At 37.4% G+C, this 6,040-nt stretch overlaps 1 pseudogene; it reads right to left on the bottom strand.

The window, feature by feature from the left end:
* Nucleotides 1–3,798: 3,798 nt before the first annotated feature.
* LOC102767470 overlaps nt 3,799–6,040 on the bottom strand; it is a 2,582-nt pseudogene continuing 340 nt past the window's right edge.

Genomic DNA, 6,040 nt, shown 5'->3' with positions numbered 1-6,040 from the left:
CAGATATGAGTATTGCTACTTCAGCTTTTTTTCTTTTCCATTTGCATGGAATTTTTCTTTTCCATCCCTTCACTCTCATGTTTGTGTCTTTTGTTCTGAGGTGGGTCTCTTGTAGACAGCATATAGTTGGGTCATGTTTTTGTATCCATATAGCTACCCTATGTCTTTTGATTGGAGTATTTAAATCATTTATATTTAATATTTTATTGATAGGTACTTATTTATTGCCATTTTAATGGAAATTCATTTCTTTTCCATCCCTTCACTTTCATTCTGTGTGCGTCTTTTGTTTTGAGGTGGGTCTCTGGTAGATAGCATTTAGTTGGGTCATGTTTTTGTATCCATTCAGCTACCCTACACTTTTTGATTGGAGCATTTAATCCATTTACATTTAGGGTTATCATTGAGAGGTACTTATTTATAGCTATTTTAATTCTGTATGCCTATGTGTCTCTCTATGTTTCTTCTTCTCATTACAGCAGTCCCTTTAGCATTTCTTGTAATGCTGGATTGATGGTGATGTACTGCTTTAGCCTTTTTTTGTCCAGGAACTCTTTATTTGACTGTCTATTTTGAATGATAGCCTTGCTGGAAGTAGTAATATTGGTTTCAGATTCTTGCTTTTCATTACTTTGAATACTTCATGCCATTCCCTTCTGGCCTGTACAGTTTCTAAATAGAAATCAGCTGACTGCCTTATGGGAACTCTTTTGTAGGTAACAGTTTGCTTTTCTCTTGCCACCTTTAAGATTCTCTCTTTGTATTTAATTTTTGGCATTTTAATTATGATGTGTCTGTGCCTCAGCCTGTTTGGGTTCTCCTTACTTGGGGTTCTCTAGGCCTCCTGGACTTGTGTGACTTTTCCCTTTACCAGGTTAGGGAATTTTTCTGCCATTATTTCTTCAAATGCATTCTCTATTTCTTACTCCCTTTCTGCCTCTTCTGGCACACTTGCTATTCAAATACTGTTACATTTGACATTGTAACACAGCTCCCTTAAACTGTCTTCCTGTATTGTTTTTATTGTGTGTGTTTTTTCTTTTTGGTTCTCTGAGTAATTTTTTCAACCCTGTCTTGTCATTCAGTGATTTGATCCTCAGCTTCCCTGTGTTCTTTCTTTGTGCTATGTCAGTCTTTTTTTCTCTTTTCATAGTTACTATATCTTTTCTTATGCTGTTCATTATTCTGAACTCGATATCAGATAAATTTCTAATCTCCATTTCATTTATCTCTTCTTCTGGATAATTCTCTTGTTCTTTCATTTGAGACTTGTTTCTTTGTCCCCTCATTTTGGCTGCCTGTTTGGGTTTGTGACTCTGTATTAGGTAGATCTGCTATGCCTCTCAATCTCTGGTACAGGACAGTGTCAAATGCTGTCCCTGACTAATTAGATCAGGTAGAGACTTAAATCCTTCCATGACTACCTCTGTCTTCAGACTGATAGGATTTTGACTTGAATTGCCCTCAGGCAATCATCCAGAGGCGTGGCAAGTGTTGTTGTTTTTCAATGGAGTGGGGCAATTGTTTCTGCCTGGAGACTAATTGTTATTCTCAATCTCTTAATGGGCCTGAGCAACTCCTCACCTTAGGGCAAGGTGTTTTCCAATAGGATGGGTCACCTGTCTTCCCCTCAAGCAAAGCTGCCGGTATAGCAAATGTCTGCTGAGAAAGATGACCTCCACAGTGTGAGGGAATGACTCAGCACAGGAAACCAGGGTGTCTGCCTTCTGAGCTCTAACCCCAGAGCACCCAATCCTGGCTTCTGCTCACACAGCTCCACTCTACTCTGTCCCCCCTCTGCACAATGTGGATGGCTCCACAGGGAATTTTGTGTGTTGGCCCTTTAAGAGGGTACCTGAATTTCCAGCCGTCTCTCCCTGGCAGACAGCACCAGGCCTCTAGTCAAATATAAATATGAAAATTGGTTTTTACAAAATTAATAGTTTGAAAACCTAATATAACCTGAAATTAATCATTTTGGGGGAAATTTCACTAAGAATAGCTAGGGAGACAAAACCAACTTTTACTGTTAATAAAAAACGTACAATAATATTTAAATCAGCCCAGTCAGTGTGGCTCAGTGGTGAGCATCGACCCATGAAACAGGAGGTCACATTTAGATTCCTGGTCAGGGCACATGCCTGGGTTGCAAGCTTGATCCCCTATAGGGGGTGTGCAGCAGACAGCCAATCAGTGATTCTTTCTCATTACTGATGTTTCTATCTCTCTCTTCCCTCTCCCTTCCTCTCTCTGAAATCAATAAAAACATATAAAAAATTTTTAAAGAATATTTAAATTAAAAATGTGGTTGTTAAGTTAAAAGAGTGGACACAATCATGCTAAAACAACAACAAATACTTATCATAAACACAGAGTACTGAAGTAATATTAATATCACTATAGGAACTACAGTTAAACCAAGCCCACTAATCCTTTTTGTTGAATATTCACCTGTTAATAAATGAAAATAAAATTTTAAAAATTTTCTTACATACTTCCTACTCTTTGGAAGTTAAAGTACTTAATTTATTAAATGTATTCATATCAACACTATTCTTATAAACTGAAAAACATTTATAAGTATATGTTTCTCCCCAAACTTCACATGTAAATAATCAAAGTGACTATTTTGTTTATTTAAGACAAAACTTAAGACATCCAAATGTCAACATCTAAGTCTCAACATGTCGAAACCTTGAACTGGCTCTGCCTCCTTCTTAAGTACTTTTCAGAATACCAGTGAGAAACCTTGGAGCCTCTCTTACTAATTCCTTCATTTCCTATATTTGATTTGTCCCAAAATCAAAATAATTGTTCTTTATAGCTGTCTTTTGAATTCATCTTCTTCCTACCCATGTCCTCACTAACTCCAGCTGCAAATAGGGTTGTCAAATTTATGCTCCTAATCATTATACTCATATTGTATTCTACTCAAAAAAACAATGGCTTTCTTTTCTTTTTTAATCCTCACCTGAGGATATTTTCCCATTGATTTTTAGAGAGTTGAAGGGAGGGGGAGAGACAGAGAAAGAGAAACATTGATGTGAGAGAGACACATTGGTTGCCTTTTGCATGCACTGTGACCAGGGGATTGAGCCATGACTGGGAATTGAACCTGGAACCCTTCAGTTTGTGGGCCAAGGCTCTATCCACTGAGCCAAACTGGCTAGCACAACAATGGCTTTCTAAGCTCTATGCTTTGAGTCCCAGACTACCCTTCTGTTCCTTCCATGTGTTGCTTACTCTTATTTCCCACTTCCATTCCCATCTTCCAAATACAAATGCTCTTTCAGATCTATTTGTTTCCCACATTACCTCCCACTTCCATGTATTGGCCAGTGACGTTTGCCTCTCTAGTGGGTCAAATAGTGGCCCTAATGATATGTCCACCTCCTGATCCCCAGAGTCTGTGAATATTAATTTATGTGGCCAAAGAATGAGTATTACATTATATTGTAAAAGGTATAATTAAATGTAGGTTCTTTAAAGAAGGAGCTTATCCTGGATTATCCAGGTGTGCCCTAAATCCAATGATTAGTGTCTTTGGAAGAGAGAGGCCAAAGATTTAACATGAAGGAAGTTGGAATTATGCTTCCACAATTATGCAAAAATTGCCAGCAAACATCAGAAACTAAAAGAGACGGAATAGATTCTCCCTTAGTTTTAGGAGAGAGTATGATCATGATAACATCTTTATTTCAGAATTAAGGTCTTCAGAATTGTGAGAGAATTGCTATTGTTTAAGACACTGTTTGTGGTAATTTGTCATCATAGCCCTAAAAAACTATTATGCCCCACCAATGTCCTCTGTAGCATGCAGTGCTATTTGATAACATTTTGCCCTCAATAAAACTTCTTTCAAAATTGGAACCAGTCCTCTCCTGCTGCTGTTTTATCAACTAAGTTTATGAATTATCCTAAATCCTCTGTTGTCATTTCAATAATCTTTACAGCATCTTTACCAGGAGTAGATTCAATTGCAAGAAACCACTTTCTTTGCTTATCCATAACAAGCAACTCCTCATCCACTAAAGTTTGATGCAGCAATTCACCCACATCTTTAAACTCCACTTTTAATTCTAGTTCTCTTGCTATTTCCATCATATCTGCAGTTACTTCCTCCATGGATGTCTTGAACCCCTCGAAGTCACCCGTGACGGTTGGAATCAACTTCTTCCAAACTCCTGTTAATGCTGATATTTTGACCTCTTCCCATGAGTCACAAATGTTCTTATTGGCATCTAGAGTGATGAAATCTTTCAAGAAGGTTTTCAATTGGCTTTGTCCAGATCTATCAGAGGAATCACTATCTATGGAGCTATGGCCTTACAAAATGTATTTCTTAAATAAGACATGAAAGTTAAAATTACTCCTGGATCTATGGGTTGTAGAATGGATGTTGTGTTAGCAGGCATGAAAATAATGATAATCTTGCCCAGCTGGTATGGCTCAGCCATTGAGTGTTGATCCAGAAACCAAAAGGTCATTATTTCAATTCCCAGTCAGGGCATATGCTGGGGTTGCAAACTTGATCCCCAGTAGGGTGCATGCAGGAGGCAGCTGATCAATGATATTCATCTCTCATCGATATTTCTATCTGTCCCTCTTCCTTCCTCTCTCTCTCTAAAAATTAATAAAAACCTATTTCTTAAATAAATGAAAGAAAATAATATTAATCTTATTTTACATCTCCATCAGAGCTATTGGGTGACCAGGTACATTGTTAATGAGCAGTACTTTTTTTTAAAGGAATCTCTTCTTCCTGGCAACAGTGGGCTTAAAATATTCAGTATACCATGTATAAACATATGTGCTTTCATCTAGGCATTGTGCTATTTATACAGCACAGGCAGAGTGAATTTAGCATAATTATTAAGAGACTTGGATTTTTCAAAATAATAAACGAACATTGGCTTCAGTTTAAAGTCACCAGCTGCATTAGCCCCTAACAAGAGAGTCAGCCTGTCCTTTGAAGCTTTGAAGCCAGGCACTGATTTCTCCTCCCTAGCTATGTAAATCCTAGATGGCTTCTTCTTCCAATATATGACTGTTTCATCTACATTACAAATATGTTGTTTAGGGTAGCCACCTTTGTAAATGTTCCTAGACAGATCTGGATAACTTGCTGCAGCTTCTGCATTAGCACTTACTGCTTTACCTTGCAATTTTATATTATGTAGTTGGTTTCTTTCCTTAAGCCTCTGAAACCAACCTCTGCTTGATATTTCTTCTGAAGCTTTTTCATCTCTCTCAGCTTTCATAGAATTGAAGAGGGTTAGGGTCTTGCTCTGGATTAGGCTTTGACTTAGTACATGTGACTGCTTTGATCTTCTCTCCAGACCACTAAAATGTTTTTCATATTAGTAGTAAGTCTGTTTTTGCTTTATGATCATTTGTGTGTTTACCGGAGTAGCATTTTACCTTATATGACAAACCTACAGACAACATCATACTAAATGGGCAAAAACTAAATTCATTTCCCCTAAGAACAGGAACAAGACAGGTATGCCCACTTTCACCACTCCTGTTCGATATAGTACTGGAAGTATTAGCTATTGCGATTAGACAAGAAGAAGAAATAAAAGGCATCCAAATTGGAATGTAAAACTGTCTTTGCAGATGACATGATACTATACATAGAAAACCCCAAAGACTCCATCAAAAAACTACTAGACCTAATAAATGAATTTGGCAATGTAGCAGGACACAAAATTAACACCCAGAAATCTATGGCTTTTTTATACACCAATAATGAACTCAGAGAAAGAGAAATGAAAAAAACGACCCCATTTACCATTGCACCAAAAATATTAAGATACCTAGGAATAAACTTAAGAGGTAAAAGGCCTGTACTCAGAAAACTACAGGAAATTGAAAAAAGAGATAGAGGAAGACATAAACAAATGGAAGAACATACCATGTTCATGGATTGGTAGAATCAACGTCATTAAAATGTCCGTACTACCCAAAGCAATCTACAGATTCAGTGCAGTACCTATTAAAACACCAACGGCATACTTCAAAGATCTAGAACAGTGCC

Source organism: Myotis davidii, unplaced genomic scaffold, assembly GCF_000327345.1.
Source record: "Myotis davidii unplaced genomic scaffold, ASM32734v1 scaffold1136, whole genome shotgun sequence".
NCBI lineage: Eukaryota > Metazoa > Chordata > Mammalia > Chiroptera > Vespertilionidae > Myotis > Myotis davidii.
Note: the sequence above shows the minus strand (reverse complement) of the source record. Positions and strands in the feature narration are given on the sequence as shown.